The following is a 23,923-nucleotide window of genomic DNA, read 5'->3' as shown; positions in this document are numbered from 1 at the left end:
GAATTATACATAATAAAATTATTTTTGAAAACAAAATAATAAAAAACAATTTGTTTGTAAAGACCTCAATCTGAAGATAAAAAATCTGATATTATTCTATGATAAAATGAATATAGACATACTCTAACTGGATATATTCTTTAACTCTTGTTATTTAAAGACAGAAAAATTATACAAACTTAATGGAAGTAAAAATAAAAGTAACAAAAAAATACCAAAATCATGATGCTATGAGACTTTTCCTGTGTAACCGAATTTATTAGGCAATAATACAAATAATTCTACTATTGTATAGGATTTCTATCTCTAATTAAGTTATTATCACATGTAAAAACTATGAAAAGACATTATAAACTAGGTAATGTCTTAGAAACTATATTCTTGGCTTTTTGGTGGGTAATGGGAAACACCTTAAACTACTGTAATGTAGTTACCAATTTACATTTGCAGTCTTGGCCTGATGATTGCTAGATAATGGATTGGCAACCTAAATTTTATTTTATCTTATTTTGAAATCCATCTAGATTGAAGGTTTCTTTCAGGGATTCTCTCTGGTTAGTCTCTAGTCTCTGTTATACCATATTCTGTGCTTTCAAATTCACTCTGGTTTGACTATTAAATACAAAAAGTAAGCATGGTTTCCAATTTGGAAAGCAAATTTGCGGAATAAGAGTTTATCAGCCAACCAATAAGAAGTTACATCCCCCTCATGAGGAAGGAAAACATAGCTTTACCTAGGGCCAGTATGGAAGCAAATGAAGCAATATCACAATCAAAGTCACCATATTCACTAAGTAAATAAATTCTTTGTATGTATTGTATTTAGAATTAATTTGCCAATAGAATAGTACACTTAACAGTCTAATGACTCCAGGATTTAAAATTTTTTATTGAGATATAGGTGATGTACAATATTATGTTAGTTTCAGGTATACTACAAAATGATTTGAGAATTGCATATATCATAAAATAATCACCATGATAAATCTGATAACTGTTTGATTCTATACAAAGTTATCACAATATTATTGACCTTATTCTATATTACATCCCTGTGACTTATTTGTTGTATAACTGGTACTTTGTAGCTCTTAATCCCCATTACTGATCACCCCTCACCCTTCTGGCAACCACATGTTTGTTCTCTGTACCTATGAATCTGTTTTCATTTTGTTTTGCTTGTTTCCTTATTTGTTTTGTTTCTTGGATTCCACATATAAGTGAGATTATATAGTATTTGTCTTTCTCTGCCTGACTTATTTCACTTGGCACAATCCATCCATCCATGTTGTTGCAAATGGCAAGATTTCATTATTTTAATGGCTGAATAATTTCCCATTGTGTGTATGTGTATGTATGTGTGTGTGTGTGTGTGTGTGTGTGTGTGTGTGTGTTTATCTCTCACACCTTCTTTATCCATTCATCTTTCAATGGACAATGCACACTTAGGTTGTTTTCGTATCTTGGCTGTTGTAAATAATACTTCAACAAACATTGGATTTTCTATCTATTTTCAAATTAGTGACTTTGTTTTTCTTGGGTAAATACCCAGAAGTGAAATTGCTGAATCATTTTTATTTTTCTATTTTTAATCTTTTGAGGAAACTCTGTACTGTTTTTCATAGTGGATGACCCAATTTTCATTCCCACCAATAGTGCAAGGGGATTCCCTTTACTCCACATCCTTACCAACACTTATTTGTTGTCTTTTTGATGATAGCCATTCTGACAGGTCGAGGTGGTATCTTATTTTGGTTTTGAATTGCGTTTCCCTAATAATTAATAATGCTGAGCATCTTTTCATGTGTCTGTTGGCCATTTGTATATCTTTGAAAAAATGTCTCCTCACGTCCTCTGCACTTTTTAAAATTTGGTTGTTCATTTTGACATTGAGTTGAATGAATTCTTTGTATATTTTGGATATTAACCCCTTATCAGATATATCATTTGCAAATATCTTCACCCACTCAATAAATTGCCTTTTGAATTTATTGAAAGTTTTCCTCACAGTGCAAAAACTTTTAGTTTAGTCCCATTTTTTTTTTATTATTACTTTTGTTTCCCTTGTCTTAGGAGACATGCCAAAAAAAAAAAAAACTGCTGAGACCTATGTCAAGGAGCATGCTGCCTATGTTTTCTTCTAGGAGTTTTATGGTTTCAGGCTTTACCTTCAAGTCTTTAAATAATTTTGGATTCATTTCTTGTATGGTTGAGAAAGTAATCTAGTTTAATTCTTTTGCATGTGACTGTAAAATTTTTTTTTCCAATTTGGATTCATTTCTTTTCCTAATATGATTTCTGTGGCTAGAACTTCCAATACTGTGTTGAATAAAAGTGGTGAGACTTGACATCCCTATATTTTCCTGATCTTAGAGAAAATGCTTTCATCTTTTCAGCATTGGTGATGAAATGTTTTTTAATGTTGTATATTGTTCATAAATAGCCTTTATTACGTTGAGGTGTATTTCTTCTATACCCAGTTTGTTGAGCGTTTTGTCATGAATTAATGTAGAATTTTGTCAAGCGTTTTTTTTTTTTTTGCATTAATTGAGATAATCATATGATTTTTATTCTTTAATTTGTTAATATAGTATATTAAAATGATTGAATTGTAGATATTGATCTATCCTTGCACTCCAAGGATAAATCCCACTTGATCATGGTGTATGATCCTTTTAATGTATTATTGACTTGAGTTTGCTAATATTTTGTTCAGGATTTCTACATCAAATTTTAGCAGTGATATTGGCCTGTAATTTTCTTTTTTGTGATGTCTTTGTCTAGTTTTGTTAGCAAGGGGAATGCTGGCCTGCTAAAATGAGTGTCCCTTCCTCTGCAATTTTTTGTAATAGTTTGAGAAGGATAGGTGATAATTATGTAAATGCTTGGAAGAATTTACCTGTGAAACTGTCTGGTCTTGGGCATATTTTAATTTTTAATTTTTTTTCTTTATGCTAAATAATTTCTTCAGATTTGTCTTCCAGTTAATGAATTCTCTCTTCACCTGTGTCTAACCCTTGCAATGAGTTTTAAATTTCTATCTTCATACTTTTATATTTAAAAACTCTGTTTCTTCACAAAAGTGCCTCTTGTTTTAATTTTAGAGGGGCATTCTTATTTTCACATGCATTCTAATGTGTTTTTTTTAAATCTTTTTAATCATTTAAAGAAGGCTATTAGTTCTATGATCTATGTGTATTTTAAGGATATAGGAGTGAACTAAAGGGAGTCCTGGCCTTATGGAACTATCCTTTTAGTGTAAAATTTAAGTTGTTTCCGTTACCTATTGTCTTTCTGTTCTCTAAAATTAAGGCTAATGGTGATGTAAGCCCATTATGGTGGCTCATTTATATCAAAAATTTTAATTTTCTATATTTTGAATAGTAGCTTTTAAAATTAATTGTCTATCATTTTAAATATTATCTCTACACTTTTATCTCATTCATGTTCCAGAATAACCTACACTTCATCAATCATAGGATGATATCTCTGAAGTTGTAGAGACATTTCAGTCTTGATATAAATTTTCAAGGTTAATCTATTGTCTTCATTTTCCATAATAATAATTTATATTTCATAATCCCAATCCACTTGTTTAAGTTAGGTGTAAAGATATATAGATAGATAGATAGATAGATAGATAGATAGATAGATAGATAGATATAGATATAGATACAGATATATTTTTTTAGAATATTTTTTTTCCTAGAATTGTATAAATGTAGTTTTGAATTTTTTAAATGAGTGCTATTTTCTTCCAGAATGTCAAAGTTATTGTAAGGGGGTGATCTCAACCCTGTGTAAGCTGTATATTATGAGAACTTAATGTCTCTAGACTGCTTTTAAAGAAGGAAGAGTACTATAAACTGAATTGTGTCTCCCACTCCCCAATTCAGATGTTGAAATACTAACCCCCAATGTGTCTATAATTTGAAATAGTCTTTAAAGAGGTAAATAAGGTTAAATGAGGTTATAAGGGTAGGATGCTAATCTGATAGAACTGATTTTTTTTATAAGAAGATAAATAGACACCAGAGATTTATTTCTCTCCACTTGTGGACAAATAAGAGGTCATGTGAGCATACAGCAAGATGTCAGCTGCCCCCAAGCTGAGAGAAGAGGCCTTGGCATCTTGTCAGCACCTTGATGTTAGATTTTACAGCTTCAAGAATTGTGAGAAATGCATTTCTGTTGTTTAAGCCACCCAGCAAGTAGTATTTTTTTATAACAACTCAAGGGGACTAGTATAAAGAGGAAAGAGGGAGGTATTTTAGTTGTTCTTGAGTGAAGGAGAATGATTACCATATAAAATAATTTCAGTGTAGAGGAGAGGGAAAACACTGAAATGATTCTTCCTCTTTACATATCTGCATCTAGGAAATAATTGAAAGTTGCCATTCAAAATGTCTCTGAAACAAAGAAGCTATAGTCAAACTATGTGAGGAAGTCTGTACCTGGTAACTGCAAAAACTACACAAAGGGGTTACAAAATCTTTCGAAAGATTCCAGAGGGTGTGAATGGGAGAATCAGCTGAGCACTAGTAGTGAGTTTCAAGGTATCAGGATATTTTAAGTGGACAGTCAGGTCTGCTAGATAAGGGGACACTTAAAAATCCAGTAAATAATTTTTAAAATGTCCACATCCTAATCCTAAGAGTTTCTTACCGTATATGGCAAAAGCAAGTCTGCAGATATGATTCAGTTTGTAAACCTTGAGATAAGAAATCTAGTCTGGATTATCCAGCTGGGCCCAATCTAATCAAATGAGTCCTTAAAATGGAGAATCATCCTCATCTGTAGTCAGAGAAAGAGACGTGGTGACAGAAGTTCTATGAAGGTGAAGGATGGGGGACACAAGCAACTGAATGGCGATGGCCTCTAGAAGCTGGAAACGTGAAAGAAACTGATACTCCCCTTGAGACTGCAGAAAAGAAGGCAGCTGTGCTGAACTTTGATCTTATTGTGATCCATGTTAGAATTCTATATCAGAAAACCGTAAGATAATTTTTGTCACTTCAGCCAGCAGGTTTGTGGTAATTTTTTAGGGCAGCAAAAGAAAACTAATCCAAATTTGTCCTACAAATTTAGACCAGAACATATGAAATGAAGACACAAGAACATAGCATAAATATTCCAAAACTTGACATACACACAAAGAAAATATTAGTCCAACTACACTTAGTAATATAAGGACACTGAATAGCAAAATATCTCTTTGTATGTAATTCATAATATGTACAAGAATATAACTATGTGTTACACAAAAATTATTAATGATCGTAATATTGAAAAAGCTTTTACACAACCACCAACATGAGAAAAACCTTTTGTGTGTGCAGGTAATTAATAAAAGAAGAAATACTGAGGTTCAGATGATATATATGCAAAAAGTATTCAAAGGAATGTATCTAAACTTTACACTGAGATATGTTTTATCACCTCAAATTAACTAATTTTAAGAAAAAGTCTTCTTGTACCTAGTGAAGTATGAACAAGTTAGAAAGCAAATTCATGCACCCCAGATGGAGTGTAAAATGCAGCATTACCAGTCCAGAGGAAAATTTGGAAGTATATACTAGAGTCTTTAAAATATCTCTATCTTAGTGGCTGATTTCAATTAAGGAAAAATATTGCAACATATGTTATAGTATTTCCAATTTTAGAAATGATCAAGTTTTGTGACAACATCTATTTATGCATATTCTCACCAAAATATAATGCATAATAGCTAGAATTATATTTCTATGGGCAAACAATACCATATTGGTTAAATGCACTGTGGAAAGTCTACAAAGGATTACTATGCAACTATAAAGTTATTACATTATAAAAAGCTTTAAAACCTTGGGAAATTCCAGCTATATATTTTTATCAAAAAACCCATAGAATTTGTCCCACAGTTAATAAGAATCAGGAAGATATGCATGTACTGTACAAATACACAATATTCTATTCTGCTACATAGATAGTCCCTCTTCCATTCAGGGATTCTGCCTGATCTTACTTTCCATACTATGTTGTTCAGCTCTTTCCCTTCTTCCCTTTTTCTCTTCCAAGATGAAATTCTCCTTCCCATTTTTTCCTCAGTCCATTCCCTTACTTTCTCTTCAGCATCTTCCTTCCTACCTCCCTTCCTTCCCTCCTTCCTTCCTTCCTTCCTTCCCTCCTTCCTTCCTCCTTCTCTTCCTCCCTCCCTTCCTCTCTCTTTCTGTTCCCAAACTAAACATTTGGGTAAAATTTTGAACAAGCTTTTTATTCCTCTAATTTTTATTCCTCCTTCCCTCCTTCCTTCCTCCTTCTCTTCCTCCGTCCATTCCTCTCTCCTTCTGTTCCCAAACTAAACTATTGGGTAAAATTTTGAACAAGCTTTTTATTCCTCTAATTTTTAAGTGCAGAATGTTTCAACCCTCCTTTATTTTCTGCTTTCTCCTTCAAGAACTTTGCCTTTTATTAATATAGAATCGTTCAGGGAAACTTCTCCCACAAAGAGCCAACCTATTTGATATAAATTACACACTTTTCTAAATATAAAAGGCAGATGCAGTATCAGGTTTTTTGTAAAACATTTGGTAGCATATTTTTCTTATTGCTTCTACATAGAAAACTATCCAAAAGCAAAAGTTACCAATGCAAAGAGATAATTATCTATAAAGATGTTCATCATAGTGTTGTTTATAATACATTTTAAAAATATGAAGTAATCTAAATGTTCTTCACTTAATTAGGAGGTGCATTTTATACCTTGCTATATTCATATTGCATAGATTATAATGTATATTATATTATATACAATTATATATAACAATATATCAGTGTGGAATAAATAAATGCACATTACCAGTATTTATAACATGGTATTTACATATATTTATATGTAGATCTTCCTCAACCTACAATAGGATTACATCCCAATAAACCTATTGTAAGTTGAAAATAATAGTAAGTCAAGAATGCGTTTAATACACCTAGCCTAATGAATATCATAGCTTAGCCCAGCCTACTTTAAACGTGCTCAGAACACTTACATTAAGCTATAGTTGGGCAGAACCATCTAATGCAGGCAAAGCCTGTTTTATAATAAGTGTTGCTTATTTCATGTGCTTTACTGAATACTATACTGAACATGAAAAGCTGACCGGTTGTATGTGTATGGCTTGTTTATCCTGATGATTGTGTAGCTGAGTGGTTGCTGTGGCAGCTGGCCAGCATCACAAAAGAGTATCATCCTGCACATCACTAGTCCAGGAAAAGATCAAAAATCACAATGTGAAGTGCAGTTTCCACTGAAGTGTGTTACTTTCACAGCATTGTAATTTGGGGACTGTCTGTAAATGCTATACCAGAGAAGCTAGAAGACATTGCTTCAGAGAGTTCAGATTCCATTTATAGTTCAGGTCCTGAAGTTAAGGCCTGAGCATAAGGTGTCTGCCACAGATAGTGTACAACTTATGGACTAAAACAAGCAAGCAGAGAAAAGCATTAACCATCCAGAGTTATTGTCTGGTCAAAGCAAACATGAGCAGTAAATAAGGAAAATAAATTAGCTTTAGTGCTGGAACTAACTTGGTGTTACCTGTAAGTGAAATTTCAAAAGCGTCGGATGAAGGCAGGTGGAGTCCTGCTCTGGCAGTATGATGGCCTGTCCTCCTTTCAATGAGTATATGTGCAAGCCAACATCCAAGTTCTCTAATTACAGTAGACTTGTAGCTATGTATGTTTTTATGGACATGAAAAATATATTGCCCTATTTTTCTAATTTTTTCCTTAAAGCAGGAAGACTTTCTTGCTTTGGTTGTAACGAAGAAGGAACACATGTTGAAGTAACTGATTTGTTTTCTCTTTCATTGTTCATTGCTACTGAGCATGTAATTCTTTTCAGTTGACTAAATTAAACGCCTCCAAAACAAACAGAAAACAAATCAAAACAACTACAAAACACTGGCATGAGTTAGTTCAAACAGATCAATCGGTTGGTCTGGAATAGAACCTGAGAGTTTCTAAAGTTTCTAATATTGAACATACAACCCAGGTAATTATTATCATGTCAAGTTTGAAAAACATTAAATTAGTTTAATAAGCTAACTTACATCTACTATGTAATTGAGACTAGCTGTTCTGGAAAAAGTAGTTTCCAAATTTGGAGGAAAGTTGAGGTAGGTAATTTTGGGTCACATGGGATAGAACTGAGAAACTGGGAAGCAACATGAGCACATAAGGTACTTGAACATAAAGAAAACGACGCTTTGAAGTGAAAAGTGGTGCAGAATAGATATATATATGTACCAAAAAATGTCTTTGCATTTTAATTTTTTTCTTAGAATGATCTAGGCATCCTTTTAATCCCCTCTTACCCTTCCCTGTATATAACATCCAGATTTCAAACCAGCACTGTAGGATTTATAAATTAGTCCCATTTTGGTTGAAATAATTTACTGCAGGACATCCTGGTCTTATCTACAATTATAAAATTATCTGAGTAAAGTACCTCCTAATGTTCAGAAAGTTCTTTCATCAACATCTGAAGAACAGCCAAGTTTAAAAGTTGGTACCACCTACAACTGTATTTTTACTGTGCTCACACACACACACACACACACACACGCACACACATAATCTTAATCACAAGTGTCATAAAACGACATGATGTGTGACAGTATTTCCCTGTCATTTCCCTGATAGGCGGTGAAATTATTTGGGTTTAATATCTCTTTAAACTTTACATTTACCCAAGGGATGTAATAGCTGATTGTATAGTGCTGTAAGGCAAAATGACTAAATTAGAAAGATGTTAACAGGGTGCTGTAAAATCTAGCAGAAATTTCCAAATTTGGACTTCCCACATAAAAGCATAACAAGCTAAAAAAAATTCTGAGTATCTTAGGACCTGTCAACAACCTATTAAATGAGCTTAATTCTTTGCTGAAAGAAATATAAAGTGTGTTCAATTTAGATTTCTAAATCATGCAAGGCAAAATCATGTATTAAACTGTTGTTTATCAATGTTTATGCCAGTTTATATTAAAAATTTAAAATGTCCATATAACTTTAATGAAGTAATTTGTACTTGTATTTCATCCTAAGGAAACAGAATAGGCAAATGTGATTTTACAAAGGTTCTTTGTAACAAATTTAACAATAACAAAAATATTGTAAATATATGACAGTTCACCATTTCAACTAGTCCACTATAAACTACATTTGTATTTAATTTAATTCCCTACATTATAAAATAATTCTGTACACATATTTATTGGTACCCCCAAATTGTAGGCAATTAATTACAACACAGTGGTGATTCCATTTCTAGGCCTTTGCTCATATTTTTAGTTCTGACGTTGTATCCAACTTTAAACACTTAGTAGCCTCCTGCTACTCTCAGTTTTACTACTAATATAGTAATAAAACTAGTATCAACTTTGTGTACTTACTTAATATTAGGTACTACTTGAATAATATTAAAAGAAGAATCATAGTTCATTTGATCAGAAAGTTTTTTTTAATGATTTATAATTATAAAATTTTCTTCTCAAGTTCTCTATTTGTAGCAAAGAGTTGACTTTTTCACTAATTATCAGTACAATGCTCTTCTTCTTACATATTGATTTTTACAGTAAGAAATCTGTAAGAGAAATATATTATTTTCTTTGGGGTTCATTCATGGAAATGATGAGAATGGCCTTTATTGCCTTCTATCCTCTCTTTCTCTCTCTCTCTTCCTCTCTCTCTCTCTCTCTGTGTATATATATATATATGTGTGTGTGTGTGTGTGTGAACACATACATATGTTTATTTATTTCAAATGTCATTTGTATTGTTCAGTTTACCTCTATCTCTAATGTTATTGAAATAAAGTGTCAATTTGTTCAAAATTACTACATCCCTAAGTTATTTTCAAACAGCTCGATGGTACTCATTTCTGTGATAGCTTCTGTTATCATTTTTTTTTCCTCCTCAGGTTAGATTTCTTGTTCTGATGCAATCTTACTTGCTCTTTCAGTTAATTTTTAAAATTTCAATTTCCTCAAAATAAAACTTTTCAGTTTATTTGTAGCTTCTCAATTTTCTTCCTGACTTATTTATTCTAATTCCTTAGCCTACCATTTCCTTTCCCTCTTTTTTAATAATCAAAAGTATCAAAAAATATTATCTTGATTTGGTGTTGAAATACCCCTTTTTCCATAAAATTTTCTCATCTCTCTTTAATACTCAAAATTTCTACTCCAAAATTCCCTTGTCTCTTTTCTCTCTCTTTCTCCCTCTCTCTCTCTCACACACACACACACAAACACACACCCTTCTATGCTTCTCATTAGGAATTATGTGCTTCATTCTGTAATATTCTGATCAGTTTTCATCATCTGATTCTGAGCAGTTTCCACCATCTGTCATCTTGAAAGAAAGATAGTTGCCTGTCTATTGTGAAAATGATTCTATTTTTGCTCAATCACACTGAGACAGATACAAGCTGTGTTATTACTTCAGTTTACCATATGAGGATTGTAATGATTAAGCAATTTTTTTTCTGGTGCCATAACTTGCTGATAACAGAGCTGAAGTGAAAACCTAATTCTTATTATTCTTAACTCAGTGACCATCCCCTTATACTTTTTTAAAACTAATACAATAGTTTAAAATTTGCCATGGTATCCTGAACAAACCATATAACTTCTCTAGTTTCATTTCGCTATCTGTGAAGTGTGGTGGCATTACGTCCCCTTAAAAACACCTACACCAAATAGAGTGATGTTTTACATATTGTACTGAGACCTCCATCAGTTCACTTTGGTTGGTTAATTGGAAGGACTCACAAGACTCCATGGAGTGAGCTCTCTAATGGCTGTAAGAAAAGTAAAGTGTACAGCACAGCAGGAGAAAGAAGGAACAGGCAATCACAGAAAGGCTGGAGAACTTCCAGGTACAGCCCTTCAAGATCCTTCTCAGCCTCCAAAGATGTGCATCAGATTCAGATTATGAAACACCAAGATCTGTGTGAGGTCATCAGTTTCAAGGGAACTCAAGCACACCAAGGACTTTTTGCCCACTTACCATACAGCTAAAACCAGGCTTGGTAACTATTTACATCAAGTACAAGACATTCATTTATATATCCTGAAAGAATGGAGAGATGCCAGTGCCCCCTGAAGAGTTTAAAGCTTTAAAAGGAATATTATAAATCACTAGTTAGTGTTATTGTTTTTTTGACTAAGGGTCAGTACCAGACTTCCAGTTGTCCCTAGAAATAAGCATAGATTTGCTTCTTTCCCACTCCTACCCCCAATACTATCAGTCTCACATATAATTATTACTGCTAATGATGAGTACTAAAAACCTTTATGGTAAAGACATTTCATAGACATTAAGGGCTTTGGAAGTATAAAAAAGAGAAGACGTGGTATTAGATGGGACTAGAGATGGAGCATGACTCACAGGACAGTATGTAGGTTTATTTGGTTCACTATTAAAAACAGGGCTGGGAGAAGATAAATATACATCTTTATCCTGCTTCAGCTGTGCTGAAGAGTAGTAAAGAAATGAAAACAAATTTCCAGAGTTTCTCTTCATTTCAACAAAAATTTTATCCCCAAACTGAAATTACTTTGGAGAGAAAGTAAGAACAGAAGGATGTAATTTTGAACCGGTAGACTAGTCAAACTGATGAGCAAAGATCAGAATATGCTGACCATCTATGTATGTAGACAAATAGAATAATTTAAATAAATACTTAGCTGAACTTGAATCCCAGAAGAGGAAATTCCAGGATGCCTAAAGAGAAGAGTGGCCTAAAGGAAGAAATCTGCATATTTTAAAGCTCTTGGGAGTTTTTGCTTCTGGTTGTTTTTGAGAATCCAGGCTATAATGCCTCTACTGGGAGAAGAATCCAGTAGCCCTGGTTTGGTGTTTTTGGGGAGGAAAATTGAGTTACTTGTATAAAGCTGTACGTCAAGAATCAAAGAAAAATATTAGTCTTCAATTTGAAGAAAGATGCTTTGTGTGGAGCAGGGTAAATACAAATATGCCAAGGGCATAAAGCACTCATCTCATACTGTTACGAATTTTAATAGGCCACCAGCTCAGAAACTAACACATGGTGTGCACTCAACAAGATTTAGGGTTCCTGTCTGACCTAGGCACTGGCTATGGACACAGGACAATTAACTGTTATCCCAGGGGCAGCTATTATCTTTGATATTAAGAAAAGGAGGGAAAAGAATGAAAAATTAAAACAAATTGAAATGAACAATAGAAACTAACATACATATCTTCTTTGCCAGGTGTTATTAAATTAACTAATTAAAAATAACTGAATAATTTTATACATTTAGGGAGTGATTTAAAAGTCAATATTCATATCAGCAATGAACAAGCAGAACTGGAAATTAAAAACACAATATTATTTACATTAATATTCCCCAAATTGAAATATTTAGGTATTTCACAAAATAGACACAAAATTTGTACAAGATCTATATGAGGTAAGTTGTAAAGCTGTGATGGAAGAAATCACAGAATTAGATAAATAAAGAGATATTCCATGTTCGTGATAGGAAAACTCAATGTCAGAATTTCAGTTCTTCCCAGCTTGATCTATAGGTTCCTACACTCTCAATCAGAATTCCAGCAAGTTATGTTGTGGTGTTAAAAAACTGATTCTCAAGTTTATGTGGAGAGGCAACAAAATAATGGAGGAGGGGAACAAAGTTGGAATACTGATACTACCTGACGTGAGGTCATATTATAAAGCTGCAGTAATCAAGGCAGTTTAGTACTGGTGAAAGGACACAGTAACAGAACAATAGAAAAGAGTAGAGAGCTCATAGAGGAGAAACAAAAATGAAGCAAGAAAAAAGTAAATGTCTGTCAGAAAAGGAAGGAATTGAATTTTTATACTCTATGCACTACCAGTTATCTTGCTAAAAAATTCTCTTTTAAAAAACAATTGTGAAATCTCTATGCAATTAGTAGAAAATATGGTATATGTGAGTATTCTTCAAACTTAGATCCTAGAGACTGTAAATAGGATGTTAGAGTCATCACTTTTTAAATAATTATTGTCCATCAATGAAGAAAACCGTTCTTAGAATTTTTTCTGCACAGTATTTTTGACATAAAATAAATTTAAAAAATAGTTATTGTGAATAAATTTGCAATGTTTTTGTTTTTGTGTAGCAATGGAAGACAGCCAATCTTGAAAAGCAGCAATACCAGAGCCTTAGTGGGAACAAAGATAAAAAACTGGAAAAGTCATGTCACTTTACATACAACTAGAGGAACTTCTAATATGTAAAAGAAGTTAGTAAATTATGGGGAAAAAAAAACCCTAGAGAAAAATGGGTTCAAACATCTCATTGTAGAAGATCCTTGTAGCAGTGAAAACTGATTCACAGCTTCTCCAAAGTTGTTGCTTTTTTCCTGCTGTCTTAGCTTCTCAGAGTGAAGTATTACCTGATAGAGAGTCTGTCAACCTTGAAGTATCTATCCTCCCAATTTGCTTGGTTCTATTTGTCTTCTGGACCATTTGCCTAGTGAAGATTCCTGGGTGCCAGTGCCAATATCTCATTTTCGGCTGTGTCAGCCTGAACCTGGGTAAGTGTAGATCTCCAACAAGTGCAGATCTCCTGGGTAAATTGTGCCTGTCATAGAGAAAATAGCAACAGTTTTGGCTTATAGATCCAACTCAACCAGACCCTGAAGGTTCCGGAACTTCTCACCACTATCAGACTCCCGTGAAGCATCTTACTTGATATAAAGCTTTTCTAAAGGCTACTTGGAGAAGACAGGTAACCAACATTAAAAAAAAAAAAATGGAATTTTGACCAGTGAGAGACAGGAGACAGGAAGGGACCAGCAAAGGCTGTTATGAAGCATGAGGCTCCATATGGCCACTGCAGGAGTATCTCCTGTTAGTACTGAGCTAAGTTTTCTTGGAAAGCCTTGACTTACCAGTTCAAGTGCCACCTTGGGTTAGTTTTTCATTTCTTTGTTATCCTTTCCATTTTCCTTATTTTTATTGCCCTGGGATTGAAATATCTTTCTTCTCCTCTCTCTTTGCTCAAAATGTCAGCATGTAAATGTTGCCTTAAGCTAGAAGAGCCTCGCTATGACAAGGTGTCAGGTTTTTCAGTGGGTAAGGACAACTAAATGACTAATGTAAACATGTAACATGTGCCATAAGTTGCCAGTTTTGTTGTATATTAGTAAGAGTGACTCATTAAAGTGGTCTGCAGCCAATAGTGTTTTGAAAATGTGTAAATTTAGTCGTTTCTTTATTTAATAACCTTAAGTATATTGCTTTTTTTTTTTTCTTCCTTAGAGCATCCACGGAGACTAGCATATCTGAAATACATCATGAAAACAACATTTTGAGATGCAAAATGGTAGAAAACCCAAATTCCCACAGAATCCAGGTAGGTAATATAAATAAGTCAAACAACCCGGCAGAGTACTGTACTAAACTGGAGAGTGCTTGCCTAGCTGAACTGGAGCACCTTCAGAAGACAGGTGGTATATGGGAATGTGGGTTCTGTGTTTCAGAATAAGCCAGACATCTAGATTTGTTTAAAAAAATATAAAATCTCCTAATGTTACAATTATTGACACCAGATTCTAACATTTAAAAGTCACTGTATGGTTCAAAGAAAATATGCCTATAAGCTGGGCCAGAGCCAATGGTTTGTGACAATGGTGAGATTATCATTAGAGTCTCTGACCAGTTGACTGTGTTCTAGACATTGAAGGCTGAAGGAAAAAAGGATTCAGAGAAACATTTCTTGCTTTCAAGAAGTTCACAAAAAGCAATAATATTTCTTACCATTTTATGTCTAGTTTGTGGAGGAATACACAATGAATTTTCCCAGTGCATCCCAGAATGGAAGTCTATCTTAAAGGAGAATTTGATGTCCTTGTTCAATCTGAAGACACAAAGTCTATAGTAGGTGAATTCTACTTCATAGTGTATTAAACCACTGGTAAGTTATTTACTCCTTTTTATCCTTCCATTCTGAACTTAGTGTGAGGATTAAGGCAAATGTTAATAATTATATTTTTTAACCTAGAGATGCTTCTTTTTTGCAATTGAAGTAAATCCTTAGGTCCATTTCACAGAAATAATTTTCTTTCGAGTTGAGTTAAAAAGTTCATTTTCACTAACTGTTACAACCTAGAGAAGTGTAACAAAGGTAATGAGATGATTATTGATAATGCCTCTAAAATTCAGCCACATGTGATGTAATGATATATAAGCAACACTACAATTAAGTTATAGGACTTTTGTAAGTGACTATGCTGTCAGCTCATTCATGAATTCATTATCATTACAACTAAAATATTTAGTGAAGCAATAAAATGAGCATTGTGCGTTCACTAAGTATCAGTCTAACATGGTTGACAGCGGTATGAGTAGCATGGTTGGCAGAATTCTAAAATGACCCCCCTGATCTCCACCCTGTGGTGTTACTGTCATGATTATGTTACATAGAAAAAGAGATTTTGCAGAGATGATTGAGGTTATTAATATGTTGACATTAAGATAATGCAATTATCCCAGTAGAGCTGACTGAATCACATGGGCTTTTTAAAAGCAGAGAGTTTTCTCAGGCTGTCAGCAAAAGAGAAAAAGAGATCAGAAGATTGAAAAGGGTTTATGTAAGGGAAATTCTCTGTGGCCGAGATAAAGGGGGCCTCATAGAGGCTTTTTGGACCTAAGAGTCATTCCTGGCTGCCAGGCAGCGAGAAAATGGAGACTATACTGCAGTCATAAGGGAACTGAATTCTGCTAATAATAATAAGGAATGAAAGAAAGGAGGTATTTATCTTATATTTATTTTTCTTGTCTTATTACCTAAGTAGGAGCATCAGTGAAACACTGAATGTAATTGAACTGAATTGGCAATCTGGCATCATTGTCTTGCTTCTCATTTTAACAAGGATGTTTCTGAGTTTCACCATTCTCTAGCATGATTGCTGTAGGTTTCTGTTAAATAAACATTACTAGGTTAAGAAAGTTCCTTTCTTTCTTAGATTTCTAGTAGGATTTTTTTCTTTTTCTTTATTTTCTAGAAGAATGTTTCATAGCTAAGAATTTTTTATTCTTTAAAAGCTTATAAAATTTACCTGTAAAACTCTTTGTGCCTAGTGTCTTGTTGAGGGGAAGTTTAAGTCACTAACTACATTTATTAGTATGATTTTCATTATATTTCCCATTTCTTTGTTAGTCAATTTTTTGAAAGTTAAATATTTTTAGAAAAATATCTGTTACATGTGAGTTTTCAAAGTTATCTTCATAGAATTGTTCTTGGTACTTTCTTATTAAAAAAAGATATTTCAGGAACTTTTGGTTTCAGCTTCTAAATGTAAAGACCTTGGAAATTATCACTTCTGTTATTACAACAAAAACTAAATTTAGTAAATTGAAAATTAATGACTTTTCTTGGAGGAAAAAAAATAAGAAATACAGCATACTTCTCTTCAGAAATCATGCAATTCAGAATAGAGTGAAATGAAATACTTCAAGTATTTAAAAAATCTCACCAACCTGGAATTAACAAGAGATAAATTATAAAAACAAACAAACAAACAAAAAAACCCCTCAGATTTAGTTCTTTATTGCCACTGCAACTAGAAGCAAATGTTACTGTTTCCTGGTTTGATGCTGAGTGAATAGGTGAGAGCTGGCAATTCATTCAGAATAGTTCATATGCAATCAGTAGACACAATGCCTTATGTGACAGCTCTTCACTTAGTTTAATTTACTGTGACTCACATATATTAATATCCCCATAAACTCCCTGGTGTCCCATTTCTGGCAGTGTGGGTCTCATTTTCTCTATATGGGATTCTCTTGTGAAATATTTGGAAACTCTATCATAGAAAGCATCAGAAGGGAAGGATGGTGCTTGGAGGAGTAGTTTTTTATACAGCTGACTAGGTAATTTGTTACTCATAAGGTGATTAAAAACATGCAGTTTGGATAAATTGTTTCAACATTTATTGTAAAATGTATAATAGGATATTATGTTGAAAATAAGGCCATTAAATGAATGTAATATCACTTGCTTTTCTTATTGTGTTTAATTCCTAGACTTCAAAAAATTTATTAAATTCATACTATGTGTAAGCACAGTGGTACATGTTTTAGAGATTCAAAGTGGATTGTAAGAAATTCTATTTTCAACAGTGTGATTAAATAGATACCTCCCTGCCAAAAACTATGAATGCTTGATAAACTATAGTCATCTATTTATATATTTACTTATTTACATTAGTCTGGCTCATGAATTTTATTCTGTGCAATAGATCGTATTGCATTAATATTGTTATTTGTTTCTAATGTTTAATTAAGATCAGATTTGTTCAATAGGCAGATTTGGCTCTTGTGTCCTTTTGACTTGTCCCCTTTCAATTTCCCATTGAAGACATTACAAGACATTTCAGATTTACTGTTAACTTCCATATTCCAGCTCTGGAATCAGCTTTTTCTTCAAAAATACCTGACAACCTTTAGTGGAAAATGATATTTAGACACCAAGATCAGAGTGATAGGTGTGCTCATCGATACCTGTGTCGTTGCTTCTAGGCCCTCTTAGTGGGCATATGACATACATAGTAACATTTTCACATCCATCCATTTATTTTTTCTCTTTCCTATAAAACATGAGTTCATACTGATAGTTTAAATTTCCAAAAGTGAGAAACTGGACTCTTGTTACTGTCAATATGTTTACTTACTTACTCAAACCTAGAATATATAGAAAGTAGTTTCAAAATTACTGTCATATGACTACAAAAAAGGAATTTGATTTTTGTTTACTGTTCTTACTTTGTAGGATACATAAATCTTAAGCATTCAGTTCAATGAGTTTTCCCAAAAGTAAACATTCATGTAATTCCATCCCTATCAAGATATAGAATATTTTTATAGCCTCAAAGAGTTTTCTTGGGCACCTTTCCAGTTGTTATCCTCTCATTCCAAGCTAATTTCATGAATGTCTTTTCGTTCATATACCACAATCTGCTTATCCATTCTCCTGTCGGTGAGCATTTAATATTGCCAATTTTTGCCTTTATGAGCAAAGTTTCTACAGCTATTTTAGTGTTTGTGAACACATATTTTTATTTCTCTTGGATTAATACCTAGGGGTGGAATTATATAGATTATATCATAGGTATATGTTTAATTTTATAAGAAACTGCCAAATTTCCTGTAACTTATTGTTCTAATTTACACTCCCATTATCAATTTATGAGCATTCCAATTGCCCCATATTCTTCCTTGCATTTGATGGTATCTTTTAAAATTTTATCCATTATAATTTGTGAGATTTGGAATCTCTTTATGTTTATAATTTTTGCTTCCCTAATTTACCAATAATACTAATTACTCCTCATGTGCTTGTATGTCTGTTCATATGGCTTTTGTGTAAGGGTCTATTCAAATATCTTGTTTTTTATTTTTAAATCCATCATTGAGATACAGGGTTTTTAAAATGTATATAGTCTGGGTACAATTTTTTCATCAGACATATGCTTAACAAATTTTTCAGAGTATTTTGATTAAAAAAAGGTTAAAATTTTGATAAATTCTATTTTATCTACTTTTCTCTTTGAGAAATATTATTTCTGTATCCTTTCTAAGAAATTTTTGCCCATCCTTTGGCTAAAAATATTTTCCCATGTTTTATTGTAGAATTTCATTTTGATTTTGTTTAAGCCAAATTTGTACTACCTCAGAGTTATTTTTAAGCATTGTCTAAGGTAGGAGTTGAAGTTTATTTTTTGTTTCCATATAAGATACCCAATTATTCCTGCAAAGTTCTTGAAAATAACTTATATCCTCCTTTGGATTCCTTTAACACCTTTGTCAAATCGATTGACTACATAAATGTTGGATTATCTCTGGACTCTATGTAGAGATTTCTTGATTATTGTAGCTTTATTATATTATATTAAGACTTACAGTCAGATAATGTGTCTCTTACTTTGCTCTTTTAATCTCTGTTATTGTTTTGTTCACTTTCATTTTTTCCATTTTCCACATGAATGCTAGAATCAACTTATCAATTTCTACTTAAAAAGTGCATTATCCTAATGACTGATTATTGATGTTGAATGTCTTATGTGCTTATTTGCTATGCATATGGCTTCTTTAATACAGTGTCTTTTAAAATATTTTTCTCATTTCTAATAGGATTTTTTTTAATTATTGGATTCTGAGCAATTCGTATGTTTTAGACACAAGTCATTTAACAGATATGTGACTGTAAATATTTTCTCTTAGTCTATAAATTGTCTTTTTATTTTATTAATAGATCACTCACTAAACATTCTTTATATTTTTGATAAAGTCCAATTTATCATTTTTTAATGGATATTGCTTCTGGTGTCATATATACAAACTTTTTGTCATAACCAAGAATATGAAGGTTTTCTCCAAAATTTTCTTCTAAAATATTTTTAGTTATATTATTTTATATTTGCCTCTATGACATTTTTGAATTCATATTGTATATGGTAAGAGGTATGGGTTCAGGTCCTTTTTTGCCCTCTTAGGGATATCAAATTTTTCCAGCCTTGTTTCATTCAAATCTGTCTTTTATCCATTGAATTGCCTTTACACTTTTGTTAAAAATAAATTGACCACATTTGTGTGTGTGTGTCTGGGTGTGTATGTTTAGTTTATTAATGTGGTGAATTACATTGAGTTATATTTGAATATTGAATCAGCCTTGCATTCTTGGGATAAACTACTTGGTTGTGATATATTATGATTTTTATATATTATTAAATTTGATTTGCTAGTGTTTGGTTGATAAGATTTGCATCTATGCTTCTTAGTGATAGTGGCCTATAGTTTTCTTTTCTTGCAAAGTCTTTGTCTAGTGTTGATATCAGAGATAAGACTAATACTGGATTCATAAAGTAATTTTTGAAGAGCTTTTTTCTCAGTTTTCCAGAAAAGATTGTGTAGAATTGGTATTTTCTTCCTTGGTTGTCTGGGAACATTTGTCAGTGAGATCATCTGGGCTTGAAGTTTTCTTTGTTGGAAGGTTCTTAAACAGCAATCTATTTAAAAAAAATACACAGAGGACTATTTAGGTATTTGTTTCTTTTTGAGTGAGTTTTGTTCATTTATGTCTTTCAAGGAATTGGTCTCTTTACTTTTAAGTTGCCAAATTTACAGACAAAGCATTATTTGTAATACTTAACCTTGCAATGTCTGAGTTCGTAGTGATGTTCTCCTTTTTCATTTTTGATGATGGTAATATTGCTTTTTCTCATTTTTCATTGTCAGCAAGGCTAGAGATATGTCAATGTTGTGAATATTTGAACATCTAATAATTTTTATTTTTAAGGTTTTTTCTAGTAATTTTTAGTTGATTAATGAGCATTTTAGATAATATGTTGTAAAATCTTTCTTCTAATATTCTTTTGAAGTGTATTCTTTCTTAACTGCTATGCAGTTAACTTGGTTAACTCCAACTCAAGTCTCATCTACTTAAAAAAATGTGAAAACTCTGCTTAGTTTTCAGCTTTACAGCAGGCATTTCACCTTGAAATCTTCCTCATTCACGTACAGATTAGGGAGAAAACAAGGATTTAGGTGGCATTTATGTATATCGCCTTTATGGCTTCTCCTTCTGTAGCTATCTCCTTCCTGAGATTTCTTCCTATGTTTACCATCCAATAAATAAAAATCATAAAACGTGACCATAAACAGTAAGAAATGTAAGATAAGTCCAGAAAATATCCTAATGAGCATATTCTAAGTAATTTTTCACTGGACAAGAGAGATACAATTTACTTACTATTGAAACATAATGGATTGATTATTGAGTATAGGAAAGCTGAATTCTAGATCTGTCCCTACCACAAGTACGGTTTTAGAATAATCACTTAAATATTTGAACTCAATTTGTAAAATAGGGATAATAATACCCTTTCTCTCTCCCTCATGGAGTTATTGTGAAAATCAGTCAAATAGTGTTATACTTAAAAACACTTTCTAAAACTGCTAAGCAATATATAAATATTATTTTTATTTGCAGATATAGATATAGTCATTTCTTACATATTTCTTTATATTGTGTTATTTTATTATCTTTTTAGTTAATATTTCCTACTCTATTTTCTGTTGTCTCACATAGGGGAAAAACTGAGCCAGAACCAAATTCCCGACTAGTTAGGGAAGTTATCTTGAACATCCTAAACCAGCAGTCCCTCCAATAACAGCAAATTCAGCAGAGGAACTATATAACTAACCTTCAGATTTGTGAGGAATAGTAATTTGTTAATGTTTTAAGCCACTAAATTTTGAGAATGTCCTGTTACAAAATAGATAACGGATAACATTTTAAAAGAGTAGCTAACACCTTGGCAATATATTATTGTTTTCCCCTGTTTGTAGTTTTGAACACATTATGACTAATGCAAAACTTTTTATATACTAAAATAAAACTTAGACAGTGTTCATTCCATTGTTGGTTCTCAGTTAAATAATGTAAATTAGTAATGATTGAATAATAATCAGCAGTAGTTGTCCAATTCTGCTTATATATTTTCAGCTTTAGTCCTGCAGATAAAATAACTATTTCTATTTCCTCTTTCAAGAGGAGTAAAGGTCATTGTAAGTGTACAGATTTTTACTCTACATAAAAGATTTGTGCTTTGGGTTCCCTCATATATGATGCTCTGATCTCAATCTTGATTGTATTCTATCTTTACTGGACTTAGTGTAACCAAAGTATTTCTTAGATAAGTATCTACTGTTATGTTGGCTTTATATCATCACAGATGTTTGGGGTGAGAGGAGCCAGAATTGAATAAGAAGCAATACTTTAAATCAAGGGAGTTTAACAAAAAGTTAACTTTACAGATTTATTGGTATTATTGCTCTATTTAGATTCAATATTGATATTATAATAACCAGTGTATTTTATAATAAAGAGAAAAGATTACAGGAAAACATTTATGTGGTTTGGGGAATAGAAATATCTTAGAATGTTAGTAGGTATAATTCTTAAGGAATAACCCTCTAGCCAGAGATTTCTTGTTTGTAGAAAAGTGTTTCAGCCTCCTAGACTTTCCCTGAGTATCAAAGGGCAGATTCAACCAGTTACTAATTAGAGGAGTGAGGGAATATAGAAACAAAGGAAAGGCAGTCAAGAAACAATAGTGCAACAATGGGGCAGGGTCCTGGTTTCTCCTCAAGGGAAATATATAACAAGCTGATACATCTCTTTTGAGTTCTTCCATGGGAACTAAGGCAGTGGAGGTGATAACTTCAGGCTGAGCACAAGCACTTGGACCCCAGATTGGTTGGAAGCAGAAAGCTGATGATTGAGATTCTTGTAACACCAGCCCATTACCTTACCAACAACCAGAGGAAGGTAACAGACCCAGCAGACCACTCGCCAAATTTTGTCTATAAAAACTCTTCCTTGACACAACATTGTAAATCAATTATACATCAATAACAACAAAAACAGAACAAAGCAAAAACAGAACAAAACAAAAACTCTTCCCTGAAAACCGTCAGAGAGTTTGGGTCTTTTGAGCACAAGTCATTCTCCTTGCATGGCCCTTGCAATAAACTTTTCCCTGCTCCAAACTCTGACTTTTCGATTTGTTTGGCCTCACTATGCATCAGGCAGGCAAACTTGAGTTAGACAACAGGATTACCTTTGCTACATTTTCAAAGACCAGTTGAGTATATTCATTTCAGTCTATTTCTGGGCTGTCTATTCTGTTTCATTGAACTATTTGTCTATTCTTTAGCCAATACCACACTATCCTGCTTACTGTAGGTCTTGGGAAATCGGTAGCATCAGTCTTCTAACTTTATTCATCTTCAGTATTGTATTGACTTCCTGGGTGTTTTACATCCCCATACAACCATTTGTCTTTCATTGCCCATCTCTGCCCCACCTCCTCAAAAAATTGACTTTAATATGTCAAAATTTTTAAATATAGTGATACTTGTAGTACTCTTTTTCAACCTTCAGTTTTTCTCAGTTCATTATTATTTCCTTGTTTGGTCTATTTCAGGTATTCCACTTTCACTTAAATTAGTTTTTAAAAAGGACTTGAAATTTTTTCTGACTCTCACCCTCTCTTCCTGTTCTTTCTTCCCCTCATAGCCCCTTGTTTATTTTTTTCTCAATATTCTTGGAAATGAGGCCCTAGATAAGCAAGTCTTTAACACTTTTTAAATAACATCAAAGTGTTGTAAAGGTCATAAACATTAGAAGAACGTAGGAAGGAAAAAATAGATGCCATCATTGAACATTACAGATGAAAGCATTTCCCTTTATTTCAAAATTTCAAGTAACTGTTTAGTCTTTTTCAGAATTCTAGTCAATTTATTGAAATGTGGAAAATGTAATTTTTCTGAAAAATTCAGAATTCATTATAGCTTTCATTTCAATTGCTATTATATTAATTCTGTCAACAGGAAGACCTTTATTAAAATGAAACATTTCTTGAAACATGTTTTCAGAATAGAAATTCTGAATTACCAAATTATATTTATTGCTATAAATTGATTTAGAAAAAATTAAATGCATAAACTAGGCTCCATAAGCTCACTGTAGTAAATTTTGCTTTTATATTTTTGCAATTAAAATTTGCTTTATGGCTACTACAGACAGCAGTCAGTGAATCTCAGTTTCATCAAACTGGAGGTTGGCAGTTCTTCGAGTAGGGGATTGTATTTAGAAATTTCTTCGTATGTGAACTGACAGCGTACAAGCTGATTGGCCTTCAGGCTGGGATCTTGGGTCAGGCCATTGATAAAGTTCAGTGGCTAAGAAAGAGGTCACTGATGGCTATTTATAATTTATTTTCTGATAATTTTATCATGCACATGTACTCAGAGGCCATGGGTTGCAGTTCGTAAATTGAAACGAATAAAAATATGTAAAACTAATTC

The 23,923-nt window shown here is 32.7% G+C and overlaps 1 long non-coding RNA gene across 6 annotated transcripts in view; it reads left to right on the top strand.

The window, feature by feature from the left end:
* Positions 1–23,923, top strand: part of LOC116280637 (uncharacterized) — a 459,686-nt gene that overhangs the window by 360,831 nt on the left and 74,932 nt on the right. For all 6 annotated transcript variants that reach the window (XR_012072592.1, XR_012072591.1, XR_012072589.1 and 3 more), the window contains 3 exons: positions 13,423–13,584; positions 14,312–14,405; positions 14,824–14,966. This is a non-coding gene — a long non-coding RNA (uncharacterized lncRNA). The remainder of the gene's footprint in view (positions 1–13,422; positions 13,585–14,311; positions 14,406–14,823; positions 14,967–23,923) is intronic.

The sequence above is a fragment of the Vicugna pacos genome, chromosome 5 (assembly GCF_048564905.1).
Source record: "Vicugna pacos chromosome 5, VicPac4, whole genome shotgun sequence".
Lineage (NCBI taxonomy): Eukaryota > Metazoa > Chordata > Mammalia > Artiodactyla > Camelidae > Vicugna > Vicugna pacos.
The sequence above is the reverse complement of the archived record's forward strand: the minus strand, read 5'-3'. Positions and strand labels throughout refer to the sequence as shown.